Consider the following 18,360-nt stretch of genomic DNA (forward strand, 5'->3'; position numbering starts at 1 on the left):
AATTTATGCATGCAAAGCATTGTGAAGTGCAAATGTGCATTGTTACAATTATGCATATAGTTTGCATGTCACATAAGATGATCTCTCTAAATGCTTGTGAATTTGCATCGTTAGTGGTTGGTTCAGGTAGTGGCACATTGCTTTACACCTGGATAGATTGATCGGCTGATGGGGTTTGTTGGGTAGATGGGAGGGGGGATGGGGGAGGGGAGAGTGGGATTTTGGAATGAGGCCTTGGTAAGCAGTTGTGGCAGCCATCATTTTGTGTCCTTGATTGTCCTGATATCCCCAACTAGACCCTGGGTGCTTCCCGACAGCCTGGTGGTTGTCTTCTGAATCCTGGGGGATGAGCTGCTCTTAAATATTTCTGTTCTCCTAGGATTCTGCCGAGCATGTTGGGTTCAGGCCATCAAAATAAATTGCTAGGGTGCTCTTTTCTTCCAAAACATAGCCTGGATGCATTTGTATTGCCGGTTGGAGTGTTTTATGGAGTGGATGACTTTTAGCAGTCCATAGAGGAAGAAAGTATTTACAGTTGTGGTGCTAGCGGTCCAATATGTGGGTGAGGTCGATTAAGGATGTTGGCCTCCCACCAAAACATGTTTTTAGTTAAATAGGAATAAGCAAATGCATTGTAGCACATACACATGTAACCAGTACAACCTGACCCCACAATTTCATGTGTTTTCTCCGGTATCTGACATATTTGTTTATAACGAGAATGGCCAATAGTATGAATTTGATATCGTTTACACCAAAGTAGAGCACCTGAACATTAGGAAACCAGAGGGGTCAGAATAAATATCTTACAGCAATTAAAACGTTTTCAACAATTTCTCTATGGAAGACTGGTAAGTCATTATATTCTTGGACAACATGACTAAAGGCTAGCCAAAGAAGTGTGGGAAATTATCCACTTATAAGGCCCGCTCGTGGACACAAACGCCAAGAATGAGCTACCAGCACAGTGCTAGTAATATTAGTCAAAGGATTCATTCATTCTGAATGCACCCAAGCGGAAAGCAAATGACAGCAACGGCTTTGGCAATACCTGTGAGGTTATTCTGGAAGCAAGCACATATACACTTGGTGTTACATTTCCTCATGACAGAGTTTGTGTTTAGCTTGCGATTGAACGCCTGAGTCGTGGTCTCAGGCTACTGTTAGTGCAGCTGCTATCTGGGTTATTTTCGCTCATGGAGTCTGTTCCAAGAACTAATGCATACGTGCGAAGCAAGGGGTGTTTTTACTGCAAGGCAAGCATTAACAGAAGGGGTGCTTTCAGCACTGGACACGGCAGGCAATTGGGTGGGTAACAGAAGATGATGGTCGTTTTATGTGATACGTGGACCCAATGCTTGCCGCCATGACATTTCACGGCCATCGGAGTGGCGAGCAATATCTGCACTGACCCTTTCCACCTGGGCTTTAGTCCTGATGCTCGCTGGTAGTTCTTTGTAAATGCCCAGTCACCAGCCTGGATGCTGTGTCCTGGCCCCTCCAATGGTGTTGGTAGGAAATCGGCAACCTGTTTGCGGAGAATGGACAGGTTTTTAGTTCACACCCTACGATTAACAGTTTATATGCCACATTTAAGTATCTTTGGATTTGGCACACCCCATACATTTGCTGGGATGCTCATGACTACTTGGTAAGGGACAATCTGACACCTGAGTGCATCGCAGTTCTCCTGGAGAATGCCAGTGGGGGTGAGTCTAGCCATCCTAGGGCACTGCTAGCACATATTGCCTGTTTATTTTTCAAAGTAGAATGTATCTATTCCACCAAACCCGCTGCTTGGGGTGGAAAATTGTGTGGAATTTTTGCCATAATCCTAATACTTTAGATACTAATTACATTGTGGTATTTACAAAATGCACACCATTGTCGCTTTAGACAGTGCACTGCGGTACAAATCGGTGTAAATACTCTTTACTAGTATTTTAGGAGTACTTCGTGCAGTATTGTCTTTTAAGGGGAATGCTTCTACCCATTTGCTAAACATACATACTATCACCAACATTCAATAAAATCCATTTAACTCTTCAAAGGGAAATTCAGGTGGCCGGAAAATGTCCTTTTGGGGCTCCCTCACTCTTCCCAATGTTACAGGACGGGCATACTTGGAGTTTTTACAAAAAGCAACCTTGGCTGGTCTTAGCTTAGTGTTGCTCCACACTGTAGTGAGCAACTTGTACATTCCTCTGCACCTACATGAGACGGGCCATGTGCATAGGACAACATTAAAGGCAAATACATATGTGGTAAATTCCCTCATCTTGCGTGTCTAGCCAACCACCATCTACATTTGTCCTAGTCTATCTCCATTCCTCTAATTCTTGGACAGTAGCCCCGACTGGCTAGTTTTACCATCTCTATAGTGATGTCAAATGTCAGTGCTGTCTTTTTGTGCATGGCAGACATACATAAGCGATACCGAATACTGAGCAGTTGCTTTGGCAGTCTGATCAGCAAAAGCATTATATTTTCCTGTATCATATACAATTGTGTGCACTGTGCTTAATGCTGACCAATTAATTTAGCAATGTCAGGGCATTCAGTAATTTCAAAAGCGTGTTGTATTTTTGTGCCATTTGAAGTCTGGAACCCTCTTGCAGCCCATAGGCGACTATAATTGTGTGCTACGCAAAAAGCATAATGGCTAAGCCCGGCATCGTTTTTGTGGAGTAAATCAGCTGTTACAAAAAAGCGAAAGAGTTTATCAGTGGGAGCTAGCCAGATGGACACAGAAATGACAAATCAACTGCCGTCGGCGGAAAAGGTCGACAATTTGCAGTTGGCCCCAAACTCTCCTGAGCTACCCATGGCTTGTACTATCCCTCCGGTAATAGAAATTTCAAAACAGTCATCCTCATTACCTATAATACCCGAGTCGGCCGTTGAAGACACTTGCCAGGGATAAGTGGCTGAACAAACTGTCAGTGAATCAAATGAAATTGTAATAAGAGACGATCCTATCCCAGTGAAAGAGTCTGAAGGTCGACCAAAGAAGCCTAGTTTACTGTCAGCAAACACACCTGAAAAAACTCTAAACAATCAGAGAATAGTCACTGAAGGTGAGACCATGGAGACAAGGTCAGAAATTGGGGCGAGGGAGAATCTGCACAGCCCGGATTCAATCATGGCTAGCCATAGCGAAGAGCAGCTCTAATAAGAATGATGGTGACTTAACTGGAAATTCAAAATCGACCATACCCTCCCAGGATGGGGAATGGGCCGCCCTACATGAACATCCACTTGAGGTGATAACGGATTTGAGATCAAAAGAAATGCTAAAGCTAGCTACACAAGAACTCTGCTGCGTTACGGATAGTACCGCAAGCAAACATCAACCATTGGATGCATCATGGGAACATGGAGGTCAATGGGACGCGATAGATTTGGGGCAAATCGAAGAAGCCTTACCGGAGTCCACCATCCTGAGAAAAAAGATACAACATACTGCCCCCAGAGAGACAGCCCGAGAACCACTTGATCTCTTTCAACCTTATAGGGAAGATTATGCAAGCCAAGGTCTTTTGGGAAAAAGAAATCAAGATTGTACTCGAATTGAGAGAACTCTAAATCCCGAAGGGGAAAAAGGGAGTCTATCTGTAAATTCTCCTAATGAAATAAATTAAACGGACCATACCCTTGGGTATGACTGAGACTATGCCAGGACCCAATTGGGGAGGACTTTTTCCTAATGAAGTCGTATTACCAATGGAATCTCAGACCCAATACCAGCGAATCTGAGTAATTCAAGTCTTGCAAATAAAATTATGCAAGACTTAACTATACTGACGGGAAAAATCGAAAGAGAAAATAAAGTTTTTGCCTGATGAGAGAATGGCAGATTTGGACAAAGAACAAGCCGCAGGGAGATCTTTTTTGGCCGAGGATTCGATTACATCGATTAAGATCCAGGAAAACAAAACAGCAACGAAAGAGACACAAACACCAGTCTCTGATGAGAGAAACTTACTTTTACCAGGCGATACCTTGAAAGATTTAACTCCAAAAGGAGCAGCTGGTGAGGAACCGACAGTAAGGCATATGACCAGCTCTTTAACCTCGGAAGGCACCTACATGCGCTCAGGAGAGTCGGGGAATGAACAAATCTTACGGACAATAACTGAAGCCTGTAAAATTGGAAGAGAAAAGGATATGGAGCATATCGAAAAAGTGATCATGGCTTCGTTAAATATTACACTGGCCCCCCTTCTTAAAACTATGAGGCAATTAAAGACTCTGTACAAGAGGTGACTAATAGCAATATTCAAATAAGAGGCACACGTCCAAATGGAGTCCTCTCTGCAGAGTATAAATGCACGAATAAACAAGGAAGCAGAACTAACCCAACTTTGGCAAAGTCGCCTCAGCGATCTAGCAAGAAGATATGCGACCGATAAATCCTTGCTGATGAAAGCAGTCCTAGAGGACTGCAAATGGATGAGAAGCGTCCATAAACAGAGGAACGATGGGGAGCTGTCAGAAACAAAACTCAAAGGGGAAAGGTCCGATTAAACAAACAGGGCGTAAATGCCCTTTCCAAACAAAAGGAGTCACAATTTGAAGATGTGATTCTTATCCCTTCTGGGAAAAAGGGAGTGGGAAAAGGTACCGCAAATAACCAGTCGACCTTAGCCCAATCGGAACCATCTTCCTTTGCGATCTTTGCACGGGCTACGCTTAAGGATCAGGTCCAGCAATAAGAAAACCTAATGAAAAGGGGGGGAGGGGAATCTAAAAATGAAACCCTTAAACGCAAAGTAAATGGCTCAAGGGCATTTCTGAGGAATCCAAGGACGCCACCGAGAAGAGAAAATATTCAGTGCGCAAAGAAGCCTAGAAGAGAACTGTTGAGTGAGCTAGACTGCATTGAGGTTAACAAGATAAAAGATACCAAAAATGCGATAACAGAAAAGAAATGGAATGATCAGAAACAGCCAGCAAATCTAAGTGATTTAATTGAGCTGATGGATAATAACAGCGACGAAGAAGATTGGGGAAGTATCAGTCTATCAGAATGGCAAACTATAGACAACTGGGACACCACAGGGGGAAGTGTTGCGTCCCCATGCAGGATGTCATTAACCATCGCCATCTGGGTCGCCCAGTAATGGACCTGAATGTTCGGGAGCCGTATCCCCACCTCCCAGACTGAGCGTTGGAGGGTTTTGAGCGGAGGGTTTTGAGCGCTATCCTCGGATGTTTCCCTCCCCATAGGAGTTTACGTGTTCCATCTATTAAGCAGAACTCTGCCCAGGGAATATGGAGAGGGGTGTTCCGGAGGACATGGAGGATCGGGGCAGGGCCAGCATCTTGAAGAGTGCTGCTCTGCCCGTCGGTGTTGGCGGCAGAGATGTCCAGTGTGCTACGTCTTGGGCGTATCTTCATCAGTGGATGCAGGTTTTGGGTTACATAGCTGTCTAATTTAATTTATTCTCAATTAGGATGCCGAGATATTAGAATTGTGTGGATTCTATACGATATGGGGAGCGAGTGGTGGGATGCAGTCTACCCCTTTCACCGGGAAGAGCACGGACTCCAACCAGTTCACCCTTAGAGTCTGCTAAAGACTCTATCAGTATTTGAGTTTCTATAGGGCAGGCAACTGCCGGGTCTCCCAGATATACACTAGGTCGTCGGCATACAAGGATACCTTGTATTCCCAGTCTGAGTTCCACTGGAAACCACTCCATGTGGTCGAGCCCTGCAGGATGACTGCTAGCGGTTCTATTATTAATGCAAACCGCATAGCCGAAAGTGGGCAGCCCTGCCTGGTACCCTTTCCCAGTTGGAATTCGCGCGAAGGCCAACCGTTCACCCTTACCTCTGCCGTTGGGCAGTTCTGGAGGAGCTGGACCCATTTTTATAAAGGACTCGCCAAATTGCATCTTCTCATGATTGCCCATCAGGCCTCCCAGTAAACTGAATCAAAGGCCTTCTCGAAATCTATGGCCAGTAGTGCTAGTGATTGTTGTAATACAGGTGCTCTCTAGTGCCAGATGGAGCCTACAAATATTCATTCTAGTTGACCTTTGGGGCATGAAGCCGCATTGGTCCGGATGTATCAGTGTTGTAATGACCGTTTGGAGTCTATTGGCTAGTACTTTAGCAAGTATTTTGGTTTCACTGTTAATTAGGGATATGGGCCTATACGAGCTGCACTCATCTGGGGGTTTGCCTTCTTTGGGATCACTATTATCCTGGCCTTACGGAGGTCTGGTGGGAGCCTACCCTTTGTTAGGGAGTGTTCTAACATGTTGAGAAGCTGGGTGGATATGTCTAGGTGGTTCAGTTTTTTCCAGATGTCGATTGGGAACCCGTTGGGTCCTGGAGTTTTGCCTGTTTGAAGTTGGGAGATGGCTGCTGATATTTCGTCCACTGTTTTGCTATCTAGCATAGTGACCTGTTCTGTGGCGAGTGTTGGGAGATCAGTGCTGTCAATCATGGCGGAGGCTGGTGTGGCGGTTAGGGGTTTGTAGAGATCTTCGTAGAAATCCGCAAATCGTTCTGCAATTCCCACATCGGCGGAGGTTAGTTCTGCAGGTGTTGTCTTAATACACCTCACCTTCGCCCCTCTTCTCGTCTCTCCAGCCATGCAAGCCTCTTCCCCGCTTTTCCTCCTGTTTCATAAAGGCGTGCCTTCATGGCGTGATGTGCTTTTCCGGCGCAGTCCAGCGATTGTGCAGTTTCTTATGCACCAGCTTTAGGGCTCGGTTGGACTCGGGGTATCATTGGCAATGTGCTCTGCTTCTTTGCTCACAACTTCTTTTTCGGCCGTTTTGATCAGTTAACATTGTGCTTTTTTCTTTGCTGACGTCCACAAAATGATTTTGCCTCTTAGGACTGACTTGTAGGCCTCCCACAGTATGCTGGGGTCATTGACCAAGTCTGAATTTAGCTCGAAGTAGTCAGAGGTTGCTGCCTTTAACTTCTCCTGTAGCTGTGGAACCCTAGGTAATAGTTCAGCCTCCATGTAGGTGGGGGACATGGCCTCTCCATTTCTAATTCAAGTATCAGCGGGGAGTGAGCAGAGATACCTCGTGGGAGGAAGGAAGCGCCGCATATTTTGTGCACATTCTGAATCGGAAGGAAGGTCTAATCTGGACATAGAGGCGTGCACTCTGGAGTGGAAGGAATATTCCCGCTCCTCCTTGTGCATGTCTCGCCATGCATCACGTAGTCCCATTGCGGACGCGAATGCCCCCAATTTGGTGGTGGTGGCGGCAGGATTACTGGCTCTCAGGTGTGAGCGGTCTGAGACATTATCCATGACTTTGTAGAAGTCCCCTCCCATCACCCACGTGTCTGCTGCATTTTCTGCCAGGATCGGAGTGATGTCTGCTAAGAGAGCACAGAGTAGGGATGGAGGGGGGGGGTATATTGCCATAAACGCCAGGGTTTGATTCCAGAGTGTTGCCTGAATGTGTACATAGCGGCCGCCTTTATCTTGTGTGATGTGCGTGATCTCCAGCGGAAGCCTTTTATGAATCCATATCGGCACCCCTCTCGCACCCATGGAGAAACCTGCATGTACTGCTGTGCGGTAATTGGTCCTTTGGAAGAACTTGCATGAGTTTCCCGCCAGATGGGTTTTGGTCAGGATAGCTATGTCCGGGGAGTGACGATTTAAGTGTTGTAGTACCAGCCTCCTTTTGATACTGGAACCTGGCCCATTGACATTCCACGCCATGAGCGTTAGGTGCCTTGTGTTTGGAGCTGCTTCAGGTGCTGTTGGGTGTGTTGACTGTAGGCTCACAGGTGTGATTACAGCATAGGCCATGCTCTTAAAACCTTTGTATGCTAAACATTGTAAACAAACGTTGTCTCCAACTCCCCCCTCCCCATACTCCACCCCCAACTGAAGCATCTGTCGACCCAACATGAACTTGTGAACAGTTAAACTTTACAGCACCGCTGTGTGGTGCTGGAGATTGAGTCTTGGTCCGGGGAGGGGGCGGGTGTTTGGTTGGCCACCGGCCTAGATGTGCTCTGTGGTTAACTTACTATGGGGAGCAAGAGCTCTGTTGCTTTCACTTCCTGGTGGTTTTACCATTTTGCGCAAAAGTGCACTTAGTTTATACATTTCCCTGCTACGGGTTCTCCGGTTGTGGTTGTTGCTGCGGTCCCTGTTCCGGTGGCCGCTCAGGGCGTGGGCTGTCGCGTTCTCCTCTTCTCCCCTCCGCGCTCCAATCACCCTCTGTGTCTCTCAGCCCAACTCCACGCTTCTTTAGGATCCGTGAAGTGCACAGTTGTGCCCTTGTGAAATATCTTGAGCTGGGCGGGGAAGATTAGCCCATATTTGACTCCCATGGATTTCAGACGTTTCTTGAGCGGGTCGAAAGACTGGCGCGCTTTATGTACCTCCCTGGTAAAGTCAGGGAAGAAGGCAATCCTCGATCCGGTACATGTGACTGTCCCGTTCGATCTCGCCAGTTAGAGTACTGTCTCTGCCCCTGTAGTTCAGGAATCTAGCGATGACTGTGTGCTGTGGAGCCCCTGGTGTGACCTTGCCGGTTGGAATGCGGTGGGCTCGCTCAATCGAGAAGAACTTGGAGAAGGACTCCGCATCATAGGTGTTCACCAGCCATTCTTCGAGGAACTGTTCCATGCAGACCCCTTCTGCTTTTTCAGGAAGGCCGATTATGGAATATTGTTACGCCTGGATCTGCCCTCGCTGTCATCTGCACTTGCTTCCAGGATTTTGATGCGTGCCAGCATGCCCGACACTTGCCGATTTACTCCTCGCAAGCCATCTTCGGTTTCCGAGATCCGTGCCTCCACTTATCCTCAGCTTTTGCAGGTCATGTCGTAATAGGGACACGTCTGCGCCGATACTGTCCATCTTTTTCTCCATTGAGGTCCTGGAGCTGGCAATGGCGCTCATTATATCTCTGAGGGAAATATTTTCTTCCATGCAGTCTAGTTGAGCCGAAGGCAGCCGCTCTAGTGAGCGAGATATTGGTGTGGATGCATATTGTTCAATTCTACTTTGTGTAGAAGTTTTCCTGGGCTTATCCTTCCCCATTTTTTCTTTTGAGGGTCGGTGGAGCCGGAGGAGAGCGCAGCGTACGTGCCCGGTAGTGGTGATGTGATGTGGCCATATGGGTTACCCTCTGTTGATGCCAGTATGCTGCTTGCCTCTGGTGTTGTGGTATTTTGAATCAGCCACTTGGACGGTGGTGCTGGAATATTCCCCAGTGACGGGCGAGCACCGATGAGATCCCGGGCTCTAGTTGAACATCTAACAGCAGTAGGGGACGGGGGTGGCAGACAATGTCTTGTTTTCTCAGCGCTGGTTCCCCTTATCCTAACACCCCCCCCCCCCCCTCTCCTTACCGCTGCGTCTTGTACCTCGGAATGGTGACGCTGAAGCAGTAGTTCACGGTGAGGGGGATTCAGTGCAGGTGCTCTACGTGATGCGGAGCGCCCGCTGTCTGTCCTCTCAATTGATGGCCCCCAGTGCACGGTGTTGTCGCAGAAGCCACCAAGGCCCTGTCTCTCCCTCACTGCAAAGGGAAGTTTCTGACGCTTCCCCTCAGTCTCAAGACAGTTTCCCTGGTTGCCGTCCAGCGATTCGTCACCAGGCTTGCACACTGGGTATTTCCCACAAGGCGGGTGCGCCTATCCGGCGCCGGTTAGCAGGGCCGGTACACGACTGGGAAGCGGGCGGAGCTCGCCCTCGGCTGTCGCACAGGGAGATCAATTCGATGGGCGCGAATTCGCCACCTCACGCTCACCCGCAGCCGCTGCAATTACTGTTTCCATCCACTTCTGGGACTCGCTCTCTTCTGCCACGCTTTCCGGCTAGTATACTCTTGCGGCGGCCATCTTGGCGGCAGTGTTCATATCGGATCCTGTTTTCTCACACGCCCGGAGCGCCGATTTTCGCTCCGATTTTGCAGTTTCAGAGCGTTTCGGTGCAGCAGGATTTCGTGCACCAGTGAGATGTTTTGTAGCCTCTCAGAGACTCATATCACGGCAGGATCAGTACAGGATGAGGCTGGTGGCACGGGAGCAGTAAAACTCACGTCCACATCGTCCGGCTGCTGGCCACGCTGCCCTACAGTGGCAATTTAATGAAATCTCTAATTCGAACATCACAATCGTTTTAAAATGGACAGGTAATTTTGTTGACAAAGCCAGCTAACCACTTGGTGTATGTCCTTGGTTTTTTGTATTGAACAGCACAATTTAAAAATGTAGTTTCTTCTTTTATAGCCACATTTTTTGTTTTGTCGATCGTCCTCGTGCACATGGCTCTAGGGTTCGGCGAATGGCGAAATCTCAATGTTTGTGGGTTAAATGCTCTATTGTAAGCCGCCAACTACATGTGAGATATTGCGAACATCTTTATTTAGAAGACATTGATCATAATAAAGTGCAAATACAGGGTTCCTCTTCCCATTTGAGAATACACGCAGCTCTAAATACAAAAATGTTAATAAAAATAGTAGTGTGAGGGTACGGGGGACGTCACACTAGCAATGGTATTACTGGCACGCCCTGTCCACGTCCCTTTTTGAGTTTCGAGAATTAATGTACCAATAGGTCTGCCTATGCATAGCTTGTGAATTTAAGCAGATACAAGCATCAGAAATTAGATTTATTATTCGTTTTTTATTGGTTTTTCAACATAAAACCATACAGCAAAATAAACCTTTATACACATGTTACACTATATCATAACTTGCTCTTCCTCCTTTCGCTCTTCCAAATGTTCATCTTCATTTCTCCCCCACAGAACTCTTGTCTCCTAACTATCTCGATTTGATGTGGATAACGCAGCTACTACTTGTCTCCAGGCAACCAATGTTTCAGCTTCTCCTTCCCCACCTCACCCATCGTCTCTTGCCATACCATTGTTTCCACCTTCGCCCATTTCTTTAGATCTTGCCACCAGACATCTGCTGACGGTCTCTTGCACGCTTTCCAGCTCATTGCTATTCTGCTTTTAGCTAGTATGTGCGCTAGGTCTTTAAGTTTGCTGACATGTTTAGCTCTACGAGGCCTAGGGAACCCTCCAAGAAGACATGCCCAGGGGTTGCTTACATCCACGTTAATCTCCACCCGTGCCATGATATGGGCCACATCCCTCCAAAACCCTCATACTTCAGGGCATGATCAAAACATATCTACCTTCCTGCATCCACTTTCCCACATTTCGGGCATGCCTGTATTCCTGCTTGGTTGAACGTAACTTATTTTCCTTGGTGTCAGGTATGCTCTGTTGGTTATGTACAAAAGAATCTGTTGCAATTGCACATTTCTCGGCACCTTTTAATGGTAGCCTTGTGCCCTGTTCCACATCTCGTCTTTCATTGGTCCGCCTACATCTTCTTCCCAGTTTAGTCTCGTTTGGACAATCTCTTCCTATACTTTTTTAACTCCTATACGGGAGACCTCATGGCCTCCGTCAGATACATCATAAAATGTTTCTATTGTATCTGGCTATAGGGCCAGCACTGCTTCAGGCCACCTGTTTTATATACTCTTCACCAGCCGGGAATATGTTATGTACTGTCCCTGAGACAATCCTGTGTCTTCCACCAATCTGTCGAACTCCTTGGGTTTCCCATCTAGCCACACATCCCCCACCGTCGCTATACCGGGCGGCTCCCATTTCGTCCTGATGTTCAGCCTAGTTTGTTCATCTACACTTCCCAACGCCACTAACAGCATTTGTGGGGAACACAAGGTTGGATTTTTAATCAATTGGCAAGCTCTACGCCATGATTCTCCACCCAGGCCCATCGATCTGCCCTCTCCCATGCTCTGCTGTTTCAGTAACCACATTTTTCATTTAGGAAATACAGAATGCTTTCGGCCCTCACCAGCTTGGACTCCAGTGTTTGTTCGTTTGATAGCCACCTTGCTACAAATTGGAGCTGGCTGGCCAAATAGTAAACTTAAAAGTTTGGCAATCTCATGCCACCTTGCTCATATGAATTTTGTAGCTCAAAACAGTGCGATTCTATTCCTAGAATTATGCCAGATGAAACCTTTACATATGCTCTGTAATTTTGTGAAAAAGTTTAAATATTGCATGTGGGATGTTTGTAAAAAAAAATAATGTAGTAGCCTGGGCAGCACCACCACCATCTTTAACAATGCCGCTCTCCCCATGATTGTCAATGGTAGTTTGGCCCAAAACACCATACTCTTTTTCTATTTTAGTCACCGCCTTTTCTGTATTCTTTGTTCTTCTCTGGTATTGTGGTACACATCTATTCCCAGATATCAACGTCTGTTTCCCATCTTGCCGGTAATACCGGCAGTTCGTGTTCCGGCCTTCCCCCAGGGGAATATTGTGGATTAACTGTTATACCCGATACCTTCGCATATCGTGCCATTACCTCCAGAATGTATTGTAAGTTCTCTTCCAGTTATTGAAGATACAATAGCATATTTCATCGGCATACAATATTAAGTTCCCCCTCCCTTTTGGTGTTGATTCCAACTTCCCCATACTGCTGCCTCCGATATGCTGCTAGGGGCTCCAACGCTAGAATAAAAAGCATCGGGGACCAGAGGCATCCCTGTCTGGTGCCTTTAATCAACTGCCATTGTTACAAAACCCTAGAGCCCGTCCTGACCCGTGCGATCGGCCTGCTGTACAGCAAGCACACCCATCGCAGGTATATGGGTCCCACCCCACATTCCTCCAGTACCCAGGGCCAACTAACCGAATCAAACTTTCACTGCATCAAGTAAAATTACTGCCACTTCCTGCGTGTCCCTTTGGGTGTGATCTATGACCTGGTGGAGTCTCCTCAAATTGTCGGTTATATTCCTATTTGGGACATACCCCGTTTGGTCTGAGTGTACTAGTTTGCGTATAAGGGGTCTCAACCTATTAGCCATCACTGGGATCTTACTGTCCTGATTGAGCAGTGAGAGCGGTCTATAGGATCCACGTTGTGGGTCTGGTTTATTGGGTTTAAGGAGCAGAATAATAATCGCTTCCTGTAACGTCTCGGGCAGAGTGCCTTTATCAAGTGCCTCGTTGAGCATCGCCAGCAATGGGGTGGGGGGGAAGAGTATTTCTGTCTTAAAAGCTTTATAAAATTCGCTGGGAGTCCATCTGCACCTGTTGCCTTGCTAGTAGGCAATGGCTTAATTTCATAGTCTAGCTCCTAGAACATGATCAGGACTTTAGGCTCTCTTGTCGCTTCTAGTTTGGGGATTGTGAACTCTGTTAATGTTTCCCCATATATCCATCTGTTCCTCCTCAGTTGAATCTGTATATAGTTGAATGTAGTAGTCCGAAAAGCATTTGTTTACTCCTTCTTGGGTTTCCCGTAACTGACCATCCCTCCCTTGTATCGCCCTAATGTTATGCGCAAACGTCTGTCACGACCCTCGCCCAAAACCCCCTCTGGCAAACCCATTGGCCAGGTTGAGTCAGTACTCGGGCATCTAGAGCCTGGCATCCTCTTCCAAAACCCTCTTGGGGCCAGTCCTGGCTCATACGGCGCCAGGCTCATACGGCGCCAGGCTCATACGGCGCCAGGCTCATACGGCGCCAGGCTCATACGGCGCCAGGCTCATACGGCGCCAGGCTCATACGGCGCCAGGCTCATACGGCGCCAGGCTCATACGGCGCCAGGCTCATACGGCGCCAGGCTCATACACCATGAAAAACAATGTGCTTGGGAACTACTTTGTGTTGTCAGCCAACATGGAGGCATCCACATAGCTTGGTTCCGAGGAACCAAGCTATGCGGTCTAGTGTTTTGGGTGTGGCAGCCTAGGGACTACTTTACCTGGATTATTTTGTTGGGGCTATTTAAACCATATTAGCTATTATTGGCCATGGTGTGGCACCAGGTCGCGGTCGCCTCGTCGGTGCTCTATGCGCCCTTTCCACTGTAAATCCCAGAGTGAGCGTGCCCGCTCCTATTTGTTGCAGGAACATGTTCTCTATGTAGTTTTTTTTTTTAATATATTTTTATTTTATATTTTAAGTCACACACTACAACTGTTTCAAAACATAGAAAGCATCATATTTCAACACATTTTCAAACTCCCCAACTCCCCCCTCCCCCTTTAAACTAGAGCCGGTTCTCACATATCGTTTACGGGAACATCATTGGGTGGCACACTACCCAGACAGCCATCTGCCGGGTCCTCTGTTTCGTTGTCACCCTGGTGAGGGTTTGCCAACGAGGCCACCAATTGCCGCCAGGCCAGCAAGGGCCCTACTTGTTCTTCGCCCCCCCCCTGGTGACCACTTCAAACCAGACTACGGATTCAGCTTCCACCCACCTCAAGAGGTCTGTCCACCATAACTCCACCCTAGGTCTGTGGGCCGCCTTCCAGCCCATGGCGATCCTACGTTTGGCCAAGACATAGGCCAGGTCCTTCATCTTGCTTATGTGTTTCAAATGCCGGGGTCTAGGGAATAGTCCAAGCAAGCATGACCAGGCCGATTCCACATCCAGCACCACCACCCCCACCCCAGCCAGTTTCGTCTTGACCTAGTTCCAAAATCTATGCACCTCCGGGCAAGCCAAAAACATGTGTAGCAGTCCCGCGTTCACCTCCCCACACCTGGGGCATTGCTGTATAGTTGATCCCCCAAACTTTGCAATCTTCCCGGGGGTTAAATAAGCCCTGTGGGTAACATACAATTGAAGCTGTTGGAATCTCGCGTTACGGGACACCTTTTTATGGTACCTCTGGGCCTGTTCCCACTGCCCATCCGTCATGGGTCCTCCCACCTCCTCCTCCCAATCTTGTCTCAATTGGAGCAACTCCTTCCCTGCCCTTGCTCGCAGGAGCTCATATCCTCGATATTTCGTGCCCGCCCTCCGATACATCATACATGGTTTCCAGGGAGGCATCTGGATCCTCCGCGAGCACTGTCTCCGGCCATCTTTCTCTAGTCTTTTTCACCAGCCTAGTGTAGGTTATATATTGGCCACCATGTACTCCCGTCTCTTCCTGCAGCCGCTGAAAGTCCACCGCCTCCCCGTCCTGCCATACGTCCCCGAGGGTGGCTAAGCCTACCTGTTCCCAGTATCTGCGGACCGATTCAAGTAGTTGAGAGTCGCTCCCACACAGAGCCGCCAAAGGGGCCTGCTGGGAGTATGGATCAGAGTTCCCCCCCCCCCCCCCCCACCCAATCTTCCATGTCCTGTGCCAGATCTCCCAGCCCAACCTCGGTAACCGCCCCTTGCCCACCAGTTTCTCTGCCCAACCACACCACTTCCATCAGAGTATGGGGCTGTATCTTCGTGCAGGAGCCTGGCTTCCGCCGAATCTTCAGTCGAGAGCCACCTGGCCACGTACTGCAGCTGCCCCGCCAGGTAATAGTTCGAAGTTAGGCAGGCCTATACCCCCCCCCCCCCCCCCCGTCGCACGGGTTCTGGAGCTTCCACAGAGCCACCCTATTCCTAGAGCTGCCCCACACAAAACCCCTGCACACGCTGTGAAGTTTCGCGAATAGGCTCCTGGGTATCAGAAACGGGACGTTTATAAAAAAAAAAGTGCAAGAGTCTAGGCAGGACCACCATTTTGAGCAAGGCCGCCCTCCCCACCATGGTCAGGGGCAGTCTGGACCAAAATACCATACTGTTCTTAATCCCCTCTATCGCCTTTTCCGTGTTGTGCTTGTGTTCTGTCTCGATCCTGTGGTAAATGTTTATTCCCAAATACCTAAATATTACGGGCTGCCATGGTATTGGCAGAACAGGCAGCCTCTGCACCGGGACATTCCTATATCTACCCAAAGGGAACAGGCTGGACTTTCCAGGGTTCACCGATATACCGGAGAGGATGGCGTACCGTTCTATCACCTCTAGGACGTACTGTTGGTTTTCTTCTGGGTAGCATAAATAAAGGAGCATATCATCCGCATATAATATCAGATGCTCTCCACTGGCCGTGTTTATACCCACCTCCCCATATTGTTGACGCAGGCATATTGCCAGGGGCTCCAATGCCAGTATATGTAGCATAGGTGACCAGGGACATCCCTGTCTGGTCCCCCTGCCCAGTTGCCAAGAATCTGAGACCGTGGACCCTGTCTTGACCCTCGCCATCGGGGTGCTGTAAAACAACTGTACCCATCTGAGGTATCCGGGTCCCACTCCATACCCCTTCAGGACCGCTTTCAGCCAGGGCCATCGTACCGAGTCGAAGGCCTTGACCGCGTATAACGATTCTATAGCCAGCTCGCCCGTGTCCTCAGTTTGGTCTATGACATGGTGTAGCCTCCAGTGGTTATCGGTGATGTTCCTGCCCGGAACATATCCCGTCTGATCTGGGTGTATCAGTTTCTTAATCACCCTCTTCAGTCTATTAGCCAGCACCGCCGTGAGTATTTTGCTGTCATGGTTGAGCATGGACAACGGTCTGTAAAACCCACGCTCCACGGCCGGCTTGCCTGGTTTCAGGAGTGGGATGATTACAGCCTCACGGAGGGACAACGGGAGTTCTCCCTTCTCATAGGCCTCGTTGAAAGTGGCAAGCAGTGGCTGGAGCAACTCTTGCTGGTATGTTTTGTAGAACTCGCTGGGCAGCCCATCCGAACCTGGCGCCTTGCAAGTGGGCAAGTTCCGAATCACTACCTCCAGCTCATCCGACGGGTGCGTCCAACTCAGAACATTCTAGATCATCTAAGGTGGGCAGCTCAATGTCCCCCAATGTGTCTAGTATGTCTTGGCCCATATCCTCCCCTGTGTCCTCATACAAGTGTCTGTAAAACTTAAGGAATTCATTTACCTCTTTCTGGGTGTTGCATATGCTACCTCCTTCGCCCTGAATCTCACTAATCACCGAGCGGGGGTCTCACTCTTGTACAGCCAAGCCAGCAATCTGCCCGGCTTATCGCCCCCTGCGTGTATCCTCTCCGTATATTTCCTGTAGCTGAGTCTGCAGAGTCTATCCCAGAGTGCACTGCTGGACAACTGTAGCTCCTCTACTCTGGTTCTGTTATCATGAGCGGTGCTCACGCAACGCATGAGCTCCTCTAGCTCCCTTTCTGCCTCCCGGAGCTCCCTTTCAACCCCCCCCTGTAGCCCCTTAACTTGGGAAATAGCTACCCCACGCACCACCACCTTAAACGCTTCCCACAGTGTGCCCACAGAGCTTACGCTTCCTGTGTTTGTATCAAAATATTCTTCAATGGCGTCCCTCAGGCCCTCCCGAAACCCCTCATCCTGCAGAGCCTCGGTCCTAAGTCTCCATGTAGGGATCTGCGGGCGTGGGGGCTGGTGTCTCCAGTCTACCACCAAGGGGGAGTGGTCCGACAGCACTCGGGCTTTGTATTCTGCTCCTTCTATTTCTCTCACTATCCCGGCTGTTACAAACATGTAGTCTAACCTTGTGTACAAATCATGTGCCGCTGTGTAGTGTGAGTAATGTCTATCCGTGGGATGCAGCCTTCTCCACGCATCCTCTAGGCCTAGGTCTTTCAGTAGGGTACTCAGCGTTTTAGCCGCCGGTGCCGTTTTTCCTGCCCTGTCCTTGGACCTATCCATACTGGGGTCTACGGTACAGTTAAAGTCTCCCCCCCCCCCCCCCCCCCCCAACTACCGTACCCCCCGCCAGGGGGCCAAGTTTACCGTAAAGGGTCCTAAAGTAAGCCGCTGTATCGTTCTTGGGGGCGTACAAATTTATGATGTGTATTTCTGTTTTCCAAGAGACCCGTTACCACCACCATTCTACCCTCCGGGTCCACCGTAGAATCAAGCACTCGAAACGGCACGTGGGGCGCCACCCAAGTGACAACCCCTCTGGCATACGCTGAGTACGCCGCCCCCTCAACGGTGCCCTTCCTCCCGACCACCTCCAGCCTTTCCCTAGTGAGGTGGGTCTCTTGCAGCAGGGCTATGTCTACGCGCATCCTCTTTAAATACATCATCACTTTGTTGCGTTTAAGGTAGCTGTTGAGGCCCCGTACATTCCAGGTCACAATTCTGAGATTACCCGATGCCATCTAGTCTCTCGGTCCCATCCCTCCCCATAATGTTCCCCATGTAGGGTTGTTTCTTGGCTCTTTCCCTTCTGTTAACGAACCACGCTCCCCTCCCCCCCTTCCCCAACCTCACACCACTGCACACAACTTCTCCCCCCACCCCATTCCACCAACCCCCAACAATAGCCCAGCTCCATCCCTGGATCTCAGGCCTACCCACGTCTGGAACCGTCTCGTGACCAAGAACAAGGACCCCGCGGGGTGTCACCAATCTAACAGTGACCTAACTAATCTACTACTATCGGGTGCAGAGGTTGCTCCCCAGGAGCTCCCAGTCATCTATTTAGGAGAAGTGACTTCAACGGGACCCGCCGGCAGATGCCGTGACTTCCCCCACACTAGCCCAATATCAAACTATATTCTAGTCC

General features: G+C 48.9%; 1 protein-coding gene across 1 annotated transcript in view; it reads left to right on the forward strand.

Moving 5' to 3' along the window:
* The window catches only part of EIF3J (eukaryotic translation initiation factor 3 subunit J), a 214,249-nt gene that overhangs the window by 48,376 nt on the left and 147,513 nt on the right, over positions 1-18,360 (forward strand). The gene's annotated exons all lie outside the window — the stretch shown is intronic.

The sequence above is a fragment of the Ambystoma mexicanum genome, chromosome 11, assembly GCF_040938575.1.
Source record: "Ambystoma mexicanum isolate Mex_15411 chromosome 11, UKY_AmexF1_1, whole genome shotgun sequence".
In the NCBI taxonomy this organism is placed as follows: domain Eukaryota; kingdom Metazoa; phylum Chordata; class Amphibia; order Caudata; family Ambystomatidae; genus Ambystoma; species Ambystoma mexicanum.